Source organism: Manis javanica, chromosome 11, assembly GCF_040802235.1.
Source record: "Manis javanica isolate MJ-LG chromosome 11, MJ_LKY, whole genome shotgun sequence".
Lineage (NCBI taxonomy): Eukaryota > Metazoa > Chordata > Mammalia > Pholidota > Manidae > Manis > Manis javanica.
In genome coordinates this window covers 12,284,540-12,308,970 of record NC_133166.1, presented here as the reverse complement: position 1 = coordinate 12,308,970, position 24,431 = coordinate 12,284,540, and the positions used below count along the sequence as shown (strand labels likewise).

Below are 24,431 nucleotides of genomic sequence, written 5' to 3'. Positions count from 1 at the left end.
AGTGGTACAAACCACCTGGAGAGAAGCTTGAAAATATCTATCAGAGGTCAATGCTATCCTCTTCAAACTAACAATTATATTTTTAGGGATTTATCCAAAATAAATAATCAATATTTGAAAATTGTAGAATAAAGATGTTCATCAAAGAGTTATCTGTATTGTGATTATGAATTACAAATAGTTTAAATCTCCAATAATAAAAGCCCAGTTAAATATGGTATACAAGCTTAAGTATACATTAAACAACCACTGAAATTAATACTTTAGAATAATTTCATGGCATAAAAATGCTCAAATACATGTTAATGAGAAATTACATTTACAAATAATATGTATGACACCTTAGCTTTGTTAAAAAGACAACTTGAGATGCACAAACTGACCAAAGAAAAATATACAGATTTCATCCACTTTGAGCTTTTCTGTATTTTCCAAAATTTCTATATAAAACATAAAAAAATTTACAAAAATAACTTAAGAATTTTTTCCATGACTTTTAAAATTAAAAAAAAAAGAAAACTAAATTTCTTCCCTCCATGTGAGGAAAGAAAACTGATGACCTATTTTTATAAATCTCAAATCATTCCTAATTACTCTGATTTTAATTTTAACCTTTTAAAGCATTTGCACATAGAGAGCTTCTTATATTTACAACATTGAATGTATTCTTATTTATCCTTTTTTAAAAAAGAAATTGTTTTTAGAATCATTATTTTAATAGTTTGTGTCTAACAGAATATTGAAGCCAATTTTAAAGCGGATTAGAAAGTTCATCTAAAGGACTTAAGGCAGATATAAAAACTTAATGACTTCATATCAATTGTAGAATTTAACTGCAGTCTCGAAATAGAACTGTGTGTTTTTTACAACTCCTGTGGCCTTTATTAGTTAACAGAGTAATTCTGGTTTTGTAGTAACTCATATGTGCTATTTGCAGTAGAATAAAACCTCTTTCAACAAAGTTTCCCTTTTCAGAAAATGAACCACTTTTATTTGTTTCCTGTTCTTTTCTAGAACAAGTGTCCTAATGCATATGCACAGGTGTTTTTAATGCATATTTCTAGCTTGGCACCCACAGTGCTGATTTAAGTAGCAATCACATTCTTAAGTAGGGCTTGGATATTTTGTTTAAAGCATGGCACTTTCCCAATAAAATGCGGAGAAGGTTGCCTTGTTCTCCTACTCCTTTAAACTTGACATTGGTTCCTACATCCCTAAGCCTTTCCTTCTCATTTTGTCTGATGGTTCATGAATGTAGTGGGACTAGTTCAAATCATCCTCTCATTCTTTGCTGAGATCTAACTGATGATGACAAAACGTGAGAGAAGCTCTAGAAGGTAATGGAACAAACTAAAAGTGTGCCAATTGTGGCTCTGACAATAAAAGGGCACACAGCCTCTTGTTTAATAATTGAAGGTTTTTTAACAGTCCAGTCTAAGCACCTAGCAATATATGGCACAAATAGGGACAGATGTTTGTTTACCCCATGGATGGCTAAGAGTAGGTAGGTGGATAGCAGTGACTACTGGTTCTTGGGAGAAATAAGAGTAATGGGAAAGGGAAGGGGCAGGAAATTCCTGTAGATTCTCATATTCTTCCCTGGGTCTCAACAGGGCTGCACCAGGCCCATGTTAAAATAGTCCAGTATTAAGAATTTTACTTGCATGAGTTCATTTGCTTTTCACAATAACTCTGGGGGCAATATTATTCTACCTATTTGGAGATGAGACACAGAGAATGAGTGAGTGGCTGCCCTGGAACTTGGACCTAGACTGTCTGACTCCCGGGAGTATGTCAAACCACTGCACTGATGATTTGCAGAGGAACCAAATGATGAAGCTTGCTGTTTAAGGTGGGCCTGAACACAGTAGGGTACTCATTTCTGATATGGATTCCAATATTCCCTAGCAATATAGGTTCTTTTCCACATTTAACTCTGAACCACTGACCTTTCCAATCCTGCTTCTGTGAAAGCTCTGTGATCTTCTAGTCCTCCAAATAACAGTTCTATTTACTATTACATGAATATACTAGAACTGACCCGACTTGATTTTACTTCTCCCTTCAGTCACCTGGAATACCTTTCTTTGTTCTAACTACGTATCCTATTTATACAATAGGGCAAATTCCATATCCACTGCAAAGCTTTCCTATAATTCCTAATCCTGTGGGGCAGTTCCATTTTCTGGAGATCTAAAATCCTCTATCTGCCACTTTTTTTGAAATTACCATACATCATCTTGCATTATCTTGCAGAAAATATACATATGATATAGACACTACAAATGATACAAAGAAATAATACAAACCACTATGTTATATATCCATCCTTTTGAATTTGATCATAGGCACCTAGAAAGCAGGGTTCTTGTGCTCCCAACAACCTAGGACAGAGGCTCACACATAGTTTCTGTCCAGTGTCCTCGCTGCTGACATCAATGTTATATGTAATTATAAATAACAATAAAAGCCACAAAGTAATTGGCAATTGCCACAGGATGCATCATATATGCTCTGTACCAATAAAAAACTCTTACTGTTTTATCGGCATTACCTCATTTATTCCTCCCAACAATCCTCGCAGCTAGCAACAAATGGGAAACTGAGACACAGAAAGGTTAAGTCACTTGCCCAAGGTTACATATCTTAGAGTAAGCTATTCTTCTGATTTTGTTTTAGAAAATATAGCTATTTTTTATGAAAGTGCTATAATGTTAACACATTATAGTTTATCACTATTTGAAATTAATGGTTTTTAAATGTCTTCGTTTTAATTTATAAACAGCAATAGACATAAGCCACATAAGCAAGAGCTCTTCAGCGTCCTCAATAACTTTACGAGTATAAAGCAGTCCTGTGATCCAAGCATATAGGAAACACTACTTGCCTGAGACCATCTGACTTCTTACTCCCTCTCCTATCTCATTCCTTTATTACCACTTCACAGTCTTTCAGCACTTGCTCAGTCTCCCTGCCCACTTATCTGTTGTTAGAACTCGCAGCCTCACTTGTCCCTCCATTATTTGGTCCCTGCTACTCCCTCTGATTATGGGCAGGGTTCTCCCTCTCTTTCAAACCTTTGCTCAAATGCGGTCTTTTCAGTGAGGCCCGACCACATCGTTCAGATTTCAACTCCTTTCATGCCCTATCTCTCTGTTCCCTACTTTATTTTTCTCCTTGACCCTTGTATTAGTTTGCTAGGGCTGCCTTAACTAAGCACCGCAAGTTGAGTGGCTCGGCAGAAATTTATTACCTCACAGTTCTGGATGCTGAAGTTTGAGATCAAGGTGTTTGCAAGCTTGACTGCCCACCTGAGGGGTATGAGGGAGAACACATTTCCTGCCTCTCTTCTAGCTCCTGGTGGGTTGCTGGCAATCTTTGGCATTCCTTGGCTGGTAGATGCATCACCCCAGTCTCTGTGTTTATGGTTAGATGGTATTCTTCTTATGTGTGTTTCTGTCTGTGTGTCTAAATTTCCCCTTTTCATACGAATGCCAGTCGTATTAGATTAGGGTCCATCCTAATGACCTCATCTTAACATTATCATCTGCAAACATCCTATGTTTAAATGAGGTCACATCCAGAGGTACTCAGAGTCAGGACTTCACCATCTTTTTTGGTGGAAATACAACCAAAGCCACGATAACACTCAACATTCAATGTATTGTAAAAGTTGTGTTTGCTTGTTTATTACAGGTCTTCTCCCTTTAGAATGTTTGTTACACAGAGTCAGGGATATTTTTCTTAATTGTTATATCCCCAGGGCATAAAAACTATGCCAGCACATAGTAAATGCTTCAGTGAATGTGTGGAATGAATGAATTTATAGCCATATTGGGGGAGAAGAGAGCTGGATAAGCAGGAGGAAGGTATAAGATAATGTTAGACCAGTAGTTGCGACCCAGGTCGAAGAAGGTTTAATGTTATTGACACACTTACAAATCTGTCTAGTTAGTTACAGCCTATGTCTGCTTATAAAAAACTAGCCTGCTTTACTGTGCTAAACTTTACTACCACAGATATCAAACAGCTCTTTACTCTTTAGGAGTTTATTTGTATAAAAAAAACAACAATAAAAACAATTCTTGCTAGAAAGGTGGATAATAACACATGACCAGATAAATTTTCTTTATCAGATTCCTTGATTTTGTCAGTCTGCACTGGAATTGACTCTAATATATTTATCTTTCCCCCCTTAGTAGTGCCATGAGGTAAGCAATGTTAATCTTTGGCTAAATGGATCACTTAAGCATTTAGCAGGAAATGTCCACTTGATTGATATAGTCAACTGAGACTGTGCAGCTGGTAAACCTGGGAACATAAGGGGAAAAAAACACAAGCCAAGCAGTTTAAGTTGAACAAAAGTGTGTGGGCTTTAAAAGTACTTCTCCTTTTTTCAGAGTTCAACATATAATTTATAAAATAATTCACCTTCTTTTGGCATGTTCTGCTAGAGAACTTCTAAGCTGTCAATTAGTGTTCTTAAAAGCACTCTTTTTATTTTAGTTTAATGATCCTGAACCCAACTGAAGTCATTCACTCCCTGGCAGATGAAAATGAAGTGAACCAGCACACCGACTGGGGCAGGGGGAAAAGTGTGGCAGGGTTCTGAACACGTTGCCTTTACAGATTTTCTCCCCCCCACAGAATAACTGAAAAGAAAGTATTTAGATGTAATATAACAGACTCCATCCTTCAGGCCTAGAAGAAAACTTTTAAATCTGGGAAGGACTAAGAAGTTATCTAACTGGACTTCTACATAGTTACAGACTAGGAGATTCAGGCCCAAAGAATGAAATGATTTCTTTAAGGTCTTTTGGCTTTAATCAGAAGGCAGCAGGAAGAGGCTCTGGTACCTGGGAGGGCATTTGAGAGGGACTTTAGCCTATGATCTGAATTTTCCATGATGATCTCAATTTCAAGTAGGTAGTAGTGTCCGAACTGTACAGATGTCCCTCAAATCTCAATACCTAAGCCACATGTCTCAAAACTTCTCCAATATGAATGCTGCACACACTTTCAGTGTCAAACTACATGTTACAAAGGAGTGCGCAATGGGAGACAGCCTGCCATCCTGATTCGGAGCAGCTATGGCAGGCGGAAGGGCACATGGTAGAATAAGAGTTTACAGTTGCTTTTCCTTAGATGGTACAATATACACCCCTAAGTTCATTTGCCCTGAAAATAAAGTCTTTCCACACTTTACTAGAGAAAATTTGGTAGATAATCCTAACCTCAACCATAAAGCTTACAGTCAATAAATCTAAACTTGGTGTTATGGAGCCTTAAGCATGAGTTTTACGCATTCTCCCTGCACCTTCCCCCAACCCCCAAAAGAAATTTCTTAAAAGTAAGTGACCATGAATTATATCTCAAAAAAGTGACTATATTTCCAGAAACTTATTTTTTCTCCATTCCCAAGTGTAGAACTTTCATAAGATTATTAATATATAATAGCATAGTACTTAATAATACATTAAATATTTAATACTTTTACAAACACTAATAAAAAGTACTGATATAGCATTTAGCACTATACTAAGTATCTAGTAAGTTCACAGAAGTTCTAGATTATAAATCTATTCCCTAGCTGTACCAACTATTAAAAATATTCTTGAGATAGCACATAATGAATATATCCCATGATACACAAAATAGTAGGCCTAGAATGACAATTCACAATCTCAAGGGGGATTATGAATCCGAAAATATCTCCTAAACACAAAAGGTTTTAATAAAATATTTCAAACTGAATCAACCCAGAACAGTCTTAAAAATACCATTGCAACATTTTTGTTCTACATAGGAAGACAAGTTAAATACTCACTGATCCCCTTGGAAACAAGAGAAAACTCACACCTTCACCAACACCCACAATAGGCGAAGATTTATTTTAGGCGTTGTCAAGGATACAATAAATACAGGGCACAGTTGCTATACAGGGCTATCTCTACTCTATAAGAACTTATCAAATATGTACAAGTACAAAACTAGGCATATGTACATATTTATATTTTTACAAGAATGATCATTCCTAAGCAACGACTAGGGTAAAATAATCATATAGTACTGCTGCTTTAATACTCCATTTGTGTCCACCTTGTGACCTAAATGGTCTTAACAGCAGAAATAAACCACTCTTCTCCAAAATGGACAGAAACAAAAACAAACCAACAAAAGAAAATTAGAGGGTAAAGTACACAAAATTGGTATTTATAAACTCAGAAGTAAATGGAACCACCTGATTCTCCTCTTCAACTTGCTTTTAGAGAAGTGTCTCTGATTTCAAATGGAACTCCCTGTTCTGACAATAAAAACTGTGCAGACAACAGAAAAATTAAGGGAGGTGACCGTTTAGAAGACAAATATATTAGAGAACACTGAATTAGGACGGTGCAATCCAGATGTTGAAATCAGAAAACCCTACACATGCATGTACTTTGTAAGTGGGTAAGTGCACATGTAGCAGAATGTGTGTCCCTGGTTATGGTAGCCAGAGCCTGGACTGGTCTCCTTTGACACAGGCTGGAAAGGCATCATGGCGAAGTAAAGCAGAAAAATTGGTTTTGTAAAAGAAAAAGGATGAAGTTCCCATACATCGAGAAGGAAGCAACTTAGGAAAGCTGGGTATATTAAGGAATGGAGGAATAGTTGTTACAAGAAGCAGAGAAGAAAGATGAATGAAGACGGAGATCAGCTAGCTGAGATTATTGATGCCTATGATAAAGTGCCCATGTCCTAATGATAAATAAGCCTTAGTATCCTCCAACATAGATCTCAGTCCTTTGAGTAGATATGTGTGTGTATGTGGACATACCTCTCTCTCTCTATATATATATGTGTGTGTACATATATACATACACACACAGATACATACAGATGCACACATATCATATACATAAATGGGGTCTATTTTTTCACATGCTTACTCTTAGCATGTGAAATGGAATATAGAATTCCATTCATTCAACTACTATTTTTCAAGTGTCTGCTCTCAGCCAAGTACTAGGATTATAACAATGAACCATATCCACAGGTAGCAGAGCAGGTGTGAGGTAGAGGGTCATGCATGGAGATGGAAAGGTGACTGAGGCATGATGGCACTGGGCCATATATTGCAAAGGTAGGAAGAAGTATTAGAGTTGAGGGATAAAGAATCAAGAAACAAAAACAATACAGGAGATAATTCTTCTTACATATGTCAGAATTACTTCTTTGATTATGATGTCTCACATGGAGCTTCCCAATCCTTTCTGCATTCTAGATCCTTATGTATATCAAAAGCAGTCATGAACGGCTTCTGTCCCAGCTTTAGTTTTGGTTAAGGCTCTTCACTCAATGGCTGGAGGTAATAATCAAAGAGCTTAGCATATATACAGCCTATTCTAAGTGTTTGTTTGAAAATGTTGAGTTTCACACTGAATTACTGATGCAGACAGAGCAGATTCACCAAAGTGTGATATTTAGCGGCTTTGACTGCGCTGCAGAATTCTGACATGTGATGAGATGGTGATAGGTACTTAGAAGAGAACACAGGAAACTTGAGAAAATTACTTGATGCTCTGTTGTATTCTTCTCATTCTCCAAGTTGGCAATGATTCGTGAACACACACATCGCTTTATAAGAGTGAGCAAAAGCCATGGTGCATATGAAATAAACAGAATTGTCATCACTCAATACTTACAAGAAGTTTTCTTTTCATAATACCCCTCATGGGGATGGTAGTACAGCATGGAGAATATAGTCAATGGTTCTGTAGTATCTTTCTATGTCAACAGATAGTAACTGCACTAGAGGGGGTGAGGATTTAATAACATGAGTAACTGTTGAACCCCTGTGATATGTATTTGAAACCAATATAAGATTATATATCAACGATACCCCTTAATTTATCAAGACACTGTGTGAGGTGCTGTATAGTCACTGGTGAACACAAAGATGGCATCTGCTTCCACAGTGTTGAATATCTAATGGTAGAAGCAGATGTTAAAAGAAATATGCAAATACAAATAAATTCACAAGTATGATAGGAAAGAAAAATAACAGGCTGGTTAATTTATATTCAAAAGTCAGAGACAGCCTCTTTGAAGAAGTAACGGTTAAACCAAGACCTGAAGGATGGCTGGAAGTTGGTAGGCAAAAAGTAGATGAAACAACATTTCAGCTTAAGAATTAGCATTTTTTTAATCTTGGATTTTCAATACATGAAAGTATCTGTGAGTCTTCAATGGGAAACAGGGAAAGGAAACCAAAATCATCATGAGCAAACAACCAGAATTATCTTTGAAGGAAATCTCTATTTACGGAAGTTAGGTCAGAAGATTATTGTCCTTGACCAAAGGTCATTGCAAATATATTGAAAAGCTGCAAGAAAAACATGAAAAGTTTAAGCTGAAGTTGGAGTGCTGTGACAGGCAGCCAGGCTGGACGTTTGAGGGGATATTTTTACCTCAAATGTTTCTCTTCTGAAATAGTGATAACATGAGGTCACAAGAACCAGAATATATATATATTTAAAAACAAAATAAAAGAAAAATTCTTAGGTCTAATATCTTTACGGAAACAGAATGAACATTCCAATGCAAATAAAAGAGGTTACATTGTATTCCTATGCGGATGTTTTCAGGTCTGGAGCATAACCGATGCCACATGATTTCTTAGGGTAGGGACAAAGCAATTGGTGAAAGGGTCATCTCAGCATGACCAATTGGGGTGTTGGAGGTTGAACCTGCTGATTATTCATAGGATTTTTTATTTCCAGCATGTTGCAAAACATAGACAGCTAAACTGGAAGAAGTTCATTTTCATTTAAAGAGTACCCTAAAATAGAAGTAGTCATTTTACTTTTGATGGTTCAAAAGAGGATATATTTTATTAATTGATGTGTATCATAATCAGAAATCTCATACCAGAGGAAGAAATGATATGGGGTGTGTGTTTTTTGGTCTTAACATTAGGTTCTTGTGTAGACTCTGGCTAAGTCCTTGTAGTTCTGTGATACTCCATTTTCCTCATCTGTTAAAATCAGATGATAGGGTTGAGTGAGCTGTCAGCTTTCTCTAGCTCCAATATATTTTGATTCTGTTATAGGAATTCCCTATTTCGGCAGAGAACCTTTTTCCTTTCTTTTTTCAAGTATTTTTTACTAGGTGCCTATACTCGGTTAGATGCTTGGAATTTAGCAATGAATGGTACTGCCCTGAAAGAAATCTAGTTTAACAGAGGTATAGGATGGAGAAACTGGTCTGGGAACTGGCAGACATGATACAGTGTGATACGTGCCTGGGAGCTACGGTAGCATCTGGAGCAGCTCCTGACCCAACCAGAGAAATACACAGAGTCTTCGTGAGGAGGTAGGAACAAAAAAATTCCTTTGGCAATTATAGCTTCACAAAAGCTACCCAGTTCACTTCATTAGTGTCACAGAAAAGAGGCAAGTTTAATATTATTGTTATTTTCCTAGTTCCACAGAAAAGAGGTAATTTTAATGTGGATTGAGTATTGATACTTCCCAAAGTTTAGGAAGCAATGGGGAATCTGAGGACAAATACACCAGTGGTCAGCATGTTATTTCAGACCTTGGCAATACTCAGAAGCACATTCATACTCAGGGCTTAACTTCTTATCTTCTGCACACTCATCTGGGCATGTACACAGTGCCCTTTGACCTATCAATTCCTAGTCACCCAGTCACTTGTTATCTAGAAGGTGGCCTAGCATCTGCTGAGATAAAAATAGAGTTCTATCACATGAAGCGTTGTTTCCAAGAACTTCCTCTGTTGGGGGTGGTGTGTGTGTGTGTGTGTGTGTGTGTGTGTGTGTGTGTGTGTGTGACACAGAGAGAGAGAGAGAAGCAATACAATCAATCTGAGACTGTGACTGTTTTTAAGTCTGTACCACCGATATATTTATGGAATGTCCCTGATGCTTCTACAAAGACACCATGTGCTAATTCCACACTCCCACTTTTCTGAAGGAAAGTGAAATCCAGTTAATAGGGAGTAGTTATCACATCACTCATCTGTACTAGTCAAGGGATGAAGGACAATGACAATTTTGAATAGCAATTTCCATGTTGGGGAGAAACATTAAATGGCTTTTATCTGTTTAGGCAACTAAGGTCAATCTAAATCTGCTCTATTTTTCTCCATAGCATTTACTATCTTCTCATATACTATTCATTTTGCTTATATACTTAGTGCCTCCTCCATTAGAATAAAAGCTCTCCAAGGGTAAGGACTTTTGTTTTGTTTACTGCTATATGCCCTGAGACTGAAACAGAACATAACACATAACACACAGGAGGTGATCAATGAATACTGAGTGACTAAATGGAAGAACTAATGAAGATTCAACATCTTTTTCATCTCTAGGTGGATTCTGGTAGGATGGAAAATTTGCAACTATAAATGGCTACACGATTGTGGCAGAGAAGGCAACTAGAACGCTCTATATTTTTTTCTCTTTAATCAAATACATGTACTTTTTTTTGAAGGTCAAGAAAACTGGGGCTGTTAATATTATTTTGAGCAGATACCAAGAGAGGTGAATTTCCCTAAGTTCTGGAAAAGGGCTCACAAGTGTTTTTGACAGAGGATTTTCAGATGGCCATTAGAGAAGAAAGACACTCAAGAGTCAAGAGAGTTAAAAGGTCAGAAAAGGCTTCTAGAAGGAGAGTCTGAGCAGAGTCTCAGACTCACACATGAAGTCTGAGCAGGCATTAGTGAGCAAAGGGGATGAGGCATGGAGAAGAGCATTTATAGAAAAAAGGGGTGAGAAAAAGAAAACTCTGTGAGTTTGGGAAATTCCAAGTCATGCCACGTGGCTGGAGTTCAGATGCAAGAAGAGAATGCTAAGGTTTGAGCTGGAGGTGCAAGTGAGAGGCAGACGCGTGCAGCCTTGGGTGATGAGCCAGGAAGGCTGCATTTTAGCTAAAAGTCAATCGTGTGTGATGAGCATCACAGGCATGTGACTAGTTAGGAGGCTGCTATAATCCTGGTGAGAAATGACAGTGGCCTGAAGTAGGTAGTATGTCTGTGAGAAAGAGTTGGATTTGAGAGGGATATAAGGGGGTGGAATTTACTCAGTGACTGATTAAACATGAATAGTAAGGGTTGATTTATGGTTAAACAGGTAGGGATGTCAAGGTGAAAATATCAGAGATGGAAGAATGCTCTAGAGATGTATAGTTGTATTGTTTTTCTCTATCCCTGGCTTTTTCATGTAAACCCTGTATATTGGGTAAATTCTTAATTGTCTAGCCTCAGTTCCTTCATTTCTATAAGGGTTTTAATGACATCTACCACACAGTTTTATAGCAAGACAGGGGACTTGGACAGATGTAACAAAATTAATCTGATTGTATTCTTGACCTACCATTAGTAGAAACATTATTTTAAATCCAAGTTATTTAACTACTATAATCTTCAGTTCTCCTATCTTCCACATGAATAATAACGCTAAGTGGTTGCTTAATTGAGAGCTTAAATAAAATAATGGAGGCCTTACTAGTCTATCTCAAATAGTCAGGAGCTCTTACTACTATTATCATCACATCTGTGTTAAGAGCAAACGGCATATTGTAAAGTATTCTGTTCATTTAGTGGATCATTTTCTAAAGAAGTGAAGGATACGGTTTGGTGGTCTTGGGAAGAACAATGAGCAAAATATTAACAGGGAGCTCATGAGGCAGAAGAACAAACAGGAAACAATTGGTGAGAACTGAGATTTTTAGCCAATGTATGGCAGCAAACCCTTGCAAGGTCAGGAACCTTGCAGTTGGCTAAAAGTTCATTTGTGTTATGGTCAAGGTAAAGCCTCTGAATGGACCTATGTGGTGAGGGAGGTAATAGGATTTGTTAAAACTCAGTGTGCTTTCACTCAGGCCCAATAAAACAGTAGATTCAAAATTGCCGGGAGCTGAAAGGTCTATTGCACTTACTACACTCATCCAAAGCAGGAGGTGGAAATGTTTCACTGCATATTTTTTTGGAATTTCTACTAAGGATTCTGGTCTGCCCAAGGGAACCTTATGCCATTGGCAGAACTGCAGGGAGAGGGCACAGCAGAAATAAAACACTACAAAAAAATTCCATGGGTTAGTTCTAACCAGACTGTGGTCCCAGGGCATGAAAATGGGAGACTGTAATGAGAATCACAGATTTTCCAGTATGGAGTATGTTATTGGCTGCAACTGTATAGGTTGTGGCAATTCACCAGACAGCAGGAAATTCTGTGGTGGTTTGAAGCCTGGCAATTCACTGGTGGCTTATAAATGTTCAGAAAGCTCAACTTTCTCTTGAGGTTTTGAAACTATGCAGCTTTGACATGCTTCATATGAAACTGCCCAAGTATGGTTATTTAATCTTTTGTAGGCTTTTTAAGAATTCTATATTTCTAGCCATTAAAAAATAGCCCCATGTATTCACAATAAAGCTGGTTTTTCTGTGAATGAGGTCTGAGCAATGTTGAAGGGCATACTTTATCTGAGGTGACACGATCTTGTGTGTGTGTGTGTGTGTGTGTGTGAGCTTAATATGCTGTCTCCACATCTTGTATTTATTATTACAATAGACATTTTATAGCTCAAGCAAGTCTAGAAGTACCAATTTGTTCTCAAGGTTTATTATCAACAGATGTTTTATTATTTTGATCACACAAGACAAGTCAGTTAAAAGATCTGCTGTATGTGGGGCACCCAACATAAAATAATCTGTAAGAATGAAAGAATGTTTCCACCATATGGTTTAGTCTGCATGTGGCTATAAATTGTGCATTATGGATGTGAACTGGGTTAATATTCACTTTCATTTCTCAGGATTCTAAGAATGATACACAGCCTTCTAAGACTAATTCATTAATTCAATAACCCTAAGATTTAAAAGGTAACTGATTCATAGTCAGTGTTGCCTCATTTCAAGTCATGACTCTTCCTTCCCCACTGAGCACAAATGCAGATGCTATGTTCAAGTTGAAAGACATCTCTTTGGAAACCAGAGGCTGGAATCCTCCCATCAGCTGTTCAAATGCTAAGCTTTCCAAAGGCAAAAAAATCACCATGGGATATGAAACAACATAGTCAGCCTTGACAATGAGGGGCAAGAGAGACAGACACTGAACCTATAGAGCAAGCGGTGAACAAACTTGGGTGAACAAACTTCTTTGCGAAATTTTAGATGTGAACCAATCTGAGTTCAGATTTCTGTCCCACCCCTTTCTGTGTGACCTTGGACAAGTCAATTCATCACCCAATGGCTCAGTCTGCAAGATAGTATTATAATAATTACTTCTGAGAGTGGATGCATGGATTGCATAAGGTAATACAATAAATGAATTAAAACACAAAGTTAAGAAGCTCAAGATATTTTTCCACACATCTGAAAAAAGAAATCCCTTTCTTAGTCAGAAGAGCAGACAAGTCTGAGAGATGCACAGGTCATCCAGGCAGGGCAGAGTGCTGCCTTATAACTGCACCCTCAAGTGACAGCAAAGGGTTTGGGCAGTTTACCTAAGAGCATCCTTGCAGGCACTGCCCGGCAGGATAGACTGCTCTGAAAGGCATATGTCGCAATTCCTGTCACAACAGCCCAAGCTGGAGACAGCCTGTCCCTAAAGTAACATGCTTGAAGAGAAGGTGGTTAAATAACCCTGACATGAATTTAATTTTGAAACAGTAATAAACAGCCCTCACAAAATATTTTGTCACTTGTGTATTTTACCATTAGAGGTGGGCACAGTGGAATATACCATGGACTAAGGAACATTCACTTTAATGACCAAAGTGAAAGCCCATTTTCATTTTACAGAAAGAGGGCGGAAGCTACCTCACCCACTACCTAGTCACCGTGCCCAATGTACCTGTCACTGAACAGGTGATCCATTAATGCCTCTTGTGTGAACAAAGCATGAATTTCAGCCACCACAGCGGGCAATCAATGCATATCTGTAGAATAAGAGAATATTAGGGTAAAACTTAATAATCAGGAGCATTTCCAGAGTAAGGAGACCATGTGGGGAATGATTCAAGGAAAGGGAGCTAGTGGTGATTCTGTAGAAAAGAAGACTCATAGGAGGAAGTGGACATTGATTTATTTTTCAAATAATTCAAGGCCTGTCATATGGAGAGCAACTAGACTGGTAATAATAACTACTAACTCTTGGTTAGTACTTTTTAGGACCAGGTACTGTTTTACTTTATTTTGTTATGAACCCAGTTAGTCCTCCCAATAACCTTGTGAGGGAGGTATTACTACCATTCTTATTTTACAAAGGAGTATACTGAGGCACAGCAGACTGAGTGACACATTCACAGAGATGGTAAGTGCTAAAGCCACAGTTTGACCTCAGGCTAACTGGGCACAAAGTCCATATTTGAAATATTTTGCTATATTGGTAGAAATTACTAGAAGAGGAACCAAATCAATGTAACAAATGCCTTTCAAAGACTAATGCTCAAAATTTAGAGGTTAAAGGGTTCCCTCCTGTTAGAGATCTAAGATAAATGCTTAATATATAGAAATGCTTCTTATGAGCCTAAATATTTATGATAGTTGCTTTTGAAAGCAAATTGAAATGACTTGAGGTGATAAAATCTGAGTTTTCTTCTGATTTCATCTTAGTTTGAGACAGTATTTTGTATTGCCCAAATAGAGTAATTTGAGTTTGTTTCATATTAAAACAAAATCAGAAATAAATAGCAAGAGATACAGGGAAAAGATCAAGGCTAGAAGTTAAAGACGTCAGTTTTAGAGGCCTTTCTCTGTTTCAGATGATCTTCGGGATCCCATGTAAAAACTTACTTAGCCTTGCTTCCCCATTTGCAAAATGAGCAATGTCGTGTTTTCTTTTCCTATTTCACAGGGTAGTTTGAAGGATGAAATAAAATATCTGAAAACTGTTGTGAAAATAATTAATATTAAAATATGGGATGTATCATAATGCATACATTATACCAACTGAGCAAAACAATACTACCACACGCATAACAGAGCTAACAACCTCACCGACTTTAGTACTGAAAATATGGATAGATTCTCCCGAGGAAAAATTTCCAAACACAATTGGAATACTGCTTGAATTGGATTCTTTTCTTTGAATTAGAAGAATGTTAAATATGCAAGATATGATATCACTGTTGTTTTTCCCCAGAGTTAGGGTAACATTACGGAGTTTTGAGTAAAGTTTAAGCAGATTGGGGGAGAAAGGCATGGATTATTTCTCAGACATTAAGAAATAACAGTAAGGAACAATAACTGCAACAATAACACATACTGTCTCTGTCTTCTTGAACCTGCTTTCAGCCGTCCAGTGTTAACCTATTTTGCCATTTGACTTAGTGTTCTCTATTGATAAATGTATAAGCCTTAAAGGCAGTCTGAATATATCATTGCTGGTCAGAGAATGAATATTTTACTCAAAAAGCCTTCTCTATTTTTCATGTTTACTGGTGGTCCTGGATAGTAATTAAAAACAGATCCACCAGCAATGAATGCCGTACACTAGTTTTATGATCAGTGGACAAGTATTAACTTCTTTGAACTACAGTTCCCTTACCTGTACAATAGAGGCTCTAAAACTTATGCAATGGACTAACTGTTAAGATAGGATATAACCACATAGAGTGATTAATACATGAGATTCAAACTTCAACAAATGATACAGATTGATCACATATGACCACAGCAGCTACTGTTACCAACACTAGAAATCACACTGAGCATTGGCCCCAGCTTATAAACAAGGTACTATTTCACTATCTTCCTACCTACCTATTTATCTATCATTTATCTATCTACAGATACACATAAATTCTATAAAGTAAAATGTATGCAAATTTATATATATAACATAAATATATATATAATTATATATAAAATGTATATCATATATAAATGCATATAAAATTTATACATATCTGTATATACATGTATACACACACAGTATGAGGAGGAAAAAGTAATCTTCATCCTTTAACTAAACTTATCTCCTGTGAAAAGACTAAATGATTCTTCTAGTGATTCCATTAGTGATCTTCTAGATTCTTCTAGTGATTAAAAACAGCCAGATGTAAAGGACAAAGAGAAAAGGATCAAACCAAGAAATATTTTAGCCTTTGAGGGTCTTGAAATTCATACAAAAGGTGGGTACAACATGAACACAGATGACAATGAGAAAGCCCCAAGGTGTCAAAGCAGATGAACTCTGCCCGGAGGAATGTGACAAAGCTTTTCAGAGGTGGTAACATACGAGCTGGGTTTTGAGTAAGAGATTGTCAGGCAAAACTGGTGAAGGAGGGAAGAGTAATTTTAGGATTAATGAAGTCTGCTTGGTGATCCTGAATTAAACATAAGGTGATATTCTTCTCAATGACTAAATGTGAATTGTTTAATTTACACTGAGTCTATATAGACCAAATATTTTAAACTTTAAAACTACAAAATGTACCACTATGGATATTTTCATAATATATGCATTCCTTTTCTCCAAAGGATAGATAATTTGAATGTCTAAAAATGCATTAAGCACATCAAGCTAAGTGGCTAAAATACAAGCCTTACAATCCATCAGTTCGAACCATTTCTCAAACTCCTGAAATAACTGTCAGTTTTTATACTATCCATCTCTATTTTTGAGATACTACTGATGCTTGTTTTTTATTCGTATTGCATTTTGCCTTTTCCTTTCTCCACATTAAAGCAGGTGTTCACTGTAGGGGGAGGTAAGGAAAGGGAGGGTTAAAACCAGACACAGCCTGCAAAGACCTCCCTGCTCTTGTTTCCAAACACCTAAGTCCTTAGGAGAAATCAAAGGGTTTTTGGAAGACGTAAAAGGGAGAAGACTGCTCCACAGAAGCAGTCTTGAGGAAGGAGGCAGGAAGAGCGCAGCCTCCTGAATGGGTGGGGTGGGAAAAGATTCCCGTGAAAGGGAATAAGAAAGGAGGGAGAATAATTTTCAGAGATGATTTTGAGTCATATCTAAGAAGATGGGGCCCTAAGCAATTTCCTAAAGATTCCCATGACCCACTGTGTCACTTAGGGCTTATTTAGCTGCAAGTACCAAAAGCCCCAATTCAAACTGGCTAACGCAATAAAGGGGGCTGTTTGCTTGAATAAAAATTCAGAAGAGCTTCAGGGATGGTTTGATTCATGGTTTTGAGATGTCACCAAGACTATTCTTTACCCCATTTATCTACTTTGCCTTCTAAATCCTACTGCATTCTAAAGCTGGAAACTTTTTATGGTCATAAAATGGCTCTAGGTTACTATCCCAGCTTGCTTACTTCATGCCTGTGGAAAGGGGTGGGTTTTTGTCTCAGAACTCAAAGTAAGAGTTCTAGAAGTCACTCTGATTGTACTGGATTAGGCTGCATATCCACCACCTGATAGAGGTCAAGAGAGGAGGATGTGCCAATTAGCCTGCACCAGCAAGGACCCACCTCTGGAGTTCAGAGATAACTTAACTTCCATCAAAGCACATGGGTTACATGGGTGAAGGTGACATCTGAACTAGAATCTGGGCATGGTGAGCAGAGTGGAAGGGGGAAAAAGAATGAAATGGGCAGACAATCAATCATGCCCACTACACTGGAAAAATGTAGCAGAAACTGGAGACTGGCAGGGACAACCAGAGGGGATGGTGGGTGTTACTTGTGAGAACAGTGCATCACCCTTGTCCATGTGTGAGGACATAGAACTGTGGGACAATTCTGGAGATGGTCAAGGTGCCTGGGAAGAAAAGCGCCCAAAATAACTAAGGTTACACTCACTCTAGCCCAAATGTTGAGCTACAGAGAAATATAGGGACCTCAGTTAGGGTTTGTTCAGCTGCAAGGAAGAAAATCCCCAGCTTTTACCATTTCTCAAGATCTAGTATTTAGTGACTATTTAGAAATCACACTAAATAGTGAGTGTTTAGCAAGATTTCTGTGCCTGACCTTTACTCTTTGGGTCTTTGCTTTCCAATAGTCTCACGATTCAGTACCTGCCTCATGATCCTGAAGTCTCAGGGCACCCCTGTGTCAGGGCTTTCCTTGCCAAAACTCCTAACCATCCTCTTTTTGTTGATACAAGGCATGGAAACAGATCTACTTTGATTAGCCTAGCCAACTTGAGAATGACAGAGTTTTATCTTTTCTGCACAAGTTTTTCCATTGTGGATTTTGTTTAAAGCTGTTACTTTTAGAAGTACCATTATACTAGCATTAGAGGTACTTATAATAATCAAGGGTCATGTCAAAGAAAGATGGGGTAATAGTGTAACAAGTGACTTACAGAAGAAAATAGATTGGCTGGTGTAGATGAGATGAGGACACTAAGGCTCAGACTGATGACCTGAAAGAGAGCACTTGTTAATACTCTGGTGACAGAGGGTTTGTTAGTTGCAAGAAGGGAGATAACTCAGCTGGGAGTTTATAAAGAAAAATGGAGAAGGCTGGAGGCAGCAGCTGAATTTCCGCAAAATGTATCTTGTGTTGATTCATCTAAATCAGCCCTTTGAGGTATGTTTACCAGGCACTCCTCAGTCCTGAGACTTTCATGCTTATATCTAAAGAAAAGTTAGATTAATGATCCCTAAATGTCTACAAACTATATTTCTAACAGTCAATTTTTTTTCTTGACATCCGAGTCCAATGGTTAACACTGCAAAGCATTTTGCACATGTACAAGAGCTTGCTTGTTCCCAAGTCAGTTTCTAGACAGTAGAGTCTAAATTCATAGACCTGTCAGTAGCCATTCTCATTACCTGCCACTTTTCTTTATTGCTTTTTTATTTCTGGAAGTTGGAACACAGCCATGGGTTACCTTAAAGGAGATGGTATGTATAAGCTCTGGGGTATTAAGGTTTACTGCAACCTGCCAACATTATTTTACCAGACAGTTTTGCTTTATGACCTTACCTCAGTGGTGAGAGACACATTTAGAATTTAGAAAAGGTAGAGAAACCTAAGTAAGGCCACATTTAGTTTGGGAACAGACTACGGCAGCCTGAGCCTAGGACATGACCTCAACAACTTCAGTGCCATGAAAGCTGCAATGCACCACCAAGGTTCTTTTGTATAAGCTAATCTGCTGGCAAGTTACAGAGGCCTGATCTGAACTAGCCTGGATAGGAGAAATTTAAGGGAAAGCTCAAGTGGCCAATGGAATGGGAATGGTATCTGGTTGGGTCTTCAGGGCAGATATAAAATGGGAATTGGATGGTGCTAGTTCTCTCTCTCTCTTCCTCTTTCTTGTCTCCTACTTCTGGTTCTATCTGCAGGAAGCCTCATTTTCTCAGATGAGCTTCCTGCACATGATAGGAAACCCACATGGCAGCCACTCTTCTGCCTCCTGTCTCACATCTTCACTACCCTGTTAGACTGTGGCCCCTCTCTATCCCCCACACTCCAGTGAGAAGGATCCTGAGGAGCACACTTACCAGCCCAGTTTGGCTCAGGTGTCAGCTTCTACACTGCATCAAATCCCTAAGAAAAGTTTTAAAAATAGATTTGCTCTGCTCCACCTTCCTGAGGTTCTGATTTCATTTGATCTAGGACAGGACTTGAGTATCAGTGTTTTTTTTTTTTTTTTTTACTAGCTCGCGGGTAATTCCATTGAGTAGCTCTAGACCAATCAACTGTGTGACCACAGGTGCGAGGACTGGCAGTTGTCTCTGATTGGAATGGGGGAGGAGCAGTTGCCCAAAACACAGAGGATGTTCCTCCTGCCTGTGTTGGTGTGCAGAACAAACAATAGCTATTCACTTTACCATATGTAGAGATTGGAAGTGGGGGATCATCAGGAAAAGGGGGTGTCAGAGCAGCTGTAGAAAACATACTCTGAAACCACGAAAAACAAAAGAAAACACAATAATAAGTCTAGCTTGGAACTAAATTTTTGTGAGCTAACAAAGAAAGAAAGAGAGAGCTACAAATAGAACTGGGTTTTCTAGAGGAAGCTAGGGCTGCAAACTCAAAGACAGACTCTATTTATATACTCAACATGCTTTAAAAATATATTGATAATTGGGCATTCATACATTTTGGAGATGACTGAAGAAGCTTAGTTACTGCAGATAGAGTTCCACACACTTGCGCACAGGAAGAGCGGAAGCATACATTTGGAACTTGACCTAGCCCCAGAATCACAGCCTGAAGTTGTATCAACAATGACATCTTTAAAACAAAGGAGGCCTACACAAGAATGTGTGTTTATAGTTCATAATTAATACTATTGAACACTATGATGCTTACATCTAAATACACACTGATGTTTAGATGGTTTCTATATACTTAAGTGTATATATGTATATATATATTCATATACTTCAAATACTTAAAATATGCTCTGGCAATTGGACATATATAAAATTTGGAATTCATTCAAGAAATTTATTGTTATTAAAAATTATTTAAACTGGAATAAGACTGTGCTACAGTTAACTAATATGAAAACTGAAACCCCAGCAACTATCATTGGATCTCTGGCTTTTTAGTCCTGTTACTATTAACTGAAATTTGGAAAACCAAGGTCTCTATATTATTTGAAGTGATAGACCCTTATTCCATTAGAATTCAGGAATTTTTTTTTATCCCCATGAAAATTCAATAATGTGACATAAATAAATTTGGCTTAGTGATTCAGACATCCATGACTTTCTAATTAATTTAATATCTGGATGAATCTGGAAAGTCCATCAGTAGACAACATTAATGGGTCACTTCTCACCTGGCAGTTCACAAATACTATTTTCCAAATTCCCACATTACCCACCTTATACTCAAAGCTTATAGGAATTTGCAGGGTGCAATAAATCAGTCACTTTTTCTCTGCCCTATAAATTTATTTGTTTTGGCATGGGTTAAATAATAAGCAACAAAAGGCAATGATTTATGTTTGGGAAGATGGCTCAGATCTTTGATTTTTTTTTTAATTGCAAAAGATATCCCTGACTCATCAGATTAAACATTCAGATGCCATCACATGGCCATACATTCTGCAGCTGTCAGGAAAGCACTCCAAATGTTCTTTCATTTTTGGAGGCTGAGGACAGGGGTTGGAGGAGGTAACAAATAGATTGTCACTTCAATATCTCTGCTAAATTGTAGTCATGCATGATGGTCAGGGTTATAAAGGCATGATGAATCTATTTTCCATGCTGGGTCAACTAGCTTCTCTTGCTATAAATCATAGTGGGGGTACATTAAACTATTACCTTCATACATGGATAATGGGTAAATCACTCAGAGGAATGGCCTTTATACTCAGCTACCTTTGTTAATGGTCTAAGAGCCCAGGGTGTCAGAAAGGCTTGAAATATCACAGGTGTCCGTTGCTGGGAGCCCCAGACTGTGTTATTAAAAAGAATTTTTTGGGTTATAGTCTAAGCATCATTGACTCCTCTGCTCTTTCTGGCATTTTCCCATCCTACAAAGCATCAGAATCTGTTCTTCTAACATTCTTAGTCATCTCCTCCTCCATCACCATTGACAGAATACAGCCGTTAACTACATGCCTTATATGGCGTTCCAGCATTGGCTCCTGAATCTCATTAAATGTACAACTCATTATAGCAGCCAAAGTGATCTTTTTAAAACACAAACATGATTATGTTACTTTTCTGTTTAAAATTCTTCAAAGCCTCTCCATCGCCTTCAGGATAAAATTTAAATCCTTCTGTCTATCATCAAGGCCTTGTGTTACCGGCCTTCTCCATCTCTCCAGCCAGTCTCTCTCTCTCTCTCTGAGTCCTACCTCATAACTTGAGATGCAGTCAATCTGAACTATGTGCAGTTCCTTGAGCACATTGCCTTTCCATGTGTCCTTGAACATTTGCACCTGCTGCTTCCTGTCTCAGAGGTCTTTCTCTTCCCCTTCCTTTTTCAAGCAGCTTTCATAAGCCAGCCCAGGTGGAGTGCCTCTCAGGCAGGTCCTATATTCTGGGCCAGGTATCCATTGCACTCTATTCTTCCTCACGGTTTCTGTCTGCTTACACCTCTGTGCCCTCCACTAGCCTGTAAAACTCTATGACTGTGCCTTGGGCCCCGGTTTAGTAAATGCTCGACAAACAAACATACTTTAGACATTTGTGAGATTCACCCTATGTGACAAGTGGCCAATGCATTGAACCATGCCGCTGTAGGGAGTGAGTCATTAGCTTGTCCTCAAATGGTCCAATGGCTTCCCCTTTCCTTTTCACATCATCAGGGTAATATGAAGAACACCATAATAAAATTCCTCCTGTCAAGGAATTCATAGGTCAGTGTAAAGACAGATTTTATTCACCATTTAGTGTGAGAGGTTCTCTACTTGTGTTTACTTATGAAGAAGACCTTCCCTAAGAGAGGACGTCAAGAAAAACTTTTTGGAGGAAGTCACACTCAAGCTTAATTTTGAGGGCAATCTGAGAGCAATGAGCTTAGGTTCCAGTGTCCCAGTGGGTGTGGGGCTAAATCCTAGCTCCACCCCTTACTAACATTGTGACTTGACAAGTGGTTTAATTTCTGAGCCTCAGTGTCCTGACATTTAAAATAGAGTCAGCAATATTCGCCTCATAAGGATGTTACTAAATGTGATTAGTGTATCCCTAAATTAAATGTGAGACAGATTAAATTTAGAAAAAGAGTAAGCTGTAAATGCATACAGCAAGGACCATAACTTCATGATTGGATGTCTGACATCTAACAAAATAACTAAAAAAAAAAAAGGAAAGAAGAAAAGAAAAGATGATCTGAAAGCTCTTATTAGTGGAAGTTTTTCACTGAGACTGGGAAACTATATTTTTTATAAGGTTCCTCAGTGACCCCCAATAAATAACACTTGTGAGAACTACCATGTTAACACAAAGGAAATGTTAAGGATGATAACTATGCATGCTGCTTTAAGCCTTTATATTAATTCATTTAACCATTCACAGGTCCTAGGAGGTAATTACAAGTACTTTAGCCTCATTTTCAGATGTAGAAACTGAAGTACAGGAAAGTTAAGTATTCAGCTCAAAGTCTCTCAACTGGCAAGTAGATAGAGCCAAGTAGATAATACATAGAGCCAAGGTTCAAACAAGGCCATGTGTCTCTACCTCACTGTACTTGTACAGACATAATCCATTCGTATGTCAAATATTCATTGAGTGTACAGTATGTTCCAGACACTCTTCTAGGCATATTGGATATAAAAGTAACTATATATTTATATATTGCATGTATTTAGGGAGGAAGACAGATATGAACAAAGTCAACAATAATTAATAATATAAATTTCAGACATTGGCAAGCACAATTAAAAAGATAATACAGCCATGGAAAGGGGAAATAGGTGCAATGGGGATGCTGGTACAATTTAAACAGGGTGCACAGGAGACATTTTTCTGAGACATTTGAGCAGATACTGAAATGATGCAAAAAGCAAACCATGTTACTATTTATGGGGAGATTTTTCCAGGCAGATAGAATAACATATATAAAGACCCTGAGGTGGGAAAACCTTGGCTTGGAAGAAAGTATGTGTGGCTACAGCAGACTGTTCTAGATGCTGGTGGCGGGAGCAGGGTTGGAGAGAGAAGTGGGGGCCAGATTGCATGAGGCCTCGTAGGTGATGATAATGACTGTAATGATCCCCTCTTGCAGGGCTTTAGAAACAGAATGGCATGATCTGGTTTATAATTTGGAAATTATTACTCTGGCTTCTTTGAGGAGAAGAACAAACAACAGTGGAAATTATTATAGTGGTCCAAGCATGGGATGATATTGGTTTGGACTAGGATTCAGCAGGGCAGGTGGTTAGATGTGATTGATTTTGAATACTTTCATGAGAGCACCATCAGGACCTGCTTTGGATGCCAAGGAAAAAAGAATAATTAAGCACGACTTTTAGATGTTTTTTTGGCCTGAATAATAAGGAAAATGATAGAACCAATTAGTTAAAATGAGGCATATTAAGATAGAAGCAGCTTTGGCCCTAAAGGTAGGTAGTACAGGGAAATCATGGACATTTAGGAACATATTAAGTTTGGGAGACCTTATTTGATATTCATCAGAGATGCCAACTGGACCGTTAGCCATACATTCAGAGGGCAGGGGAGAGGTCATGACTCACGCTTGGGAATCATCAGTTGATGGCTGGTATTTAAAGCCCTGGGTCTGGATGAGATCCTAAGAATGAGGAGAGGTTGAGAAGAGGTCTATGTGTTGGATTTCTGGAATGTTCCACCATTTAGAAGAGGAGTCGATAAGGAGACTGAGAAAGGGTGCCAGGGAGATGGTAGATAAACATGAGAATGTTTTGTCTGGAAGACAAGAAATTGACATCTTTGAGGAAGAAAGATAACTGCATCAAATGCTGCTGAGAAGTGAGGACAGAGAACTGACTCAGGATAAACTGTGTCATGACCGTGAGAGGGATGGTTTTAGAGTGATTATGGAGATGAAAACATAAAATGGTTTAAAATAAGAAAA

General features: G+C 38.0%; 1 protein-coding gene across 17 annotated transcripts in view; it reads right to left on the bottom strand.

Annotated features, from left to right (window-relative positions):
• DLG2 (discs large MAGUK scaffold protein 2) overlaps positions 1-24,431 on the bottom strand; it is a 1,871,010-nt gene that overhangs the window by 544,031 nt on the left and 1,302,548 nt on the right. The window lies entirely within an intron of this gene.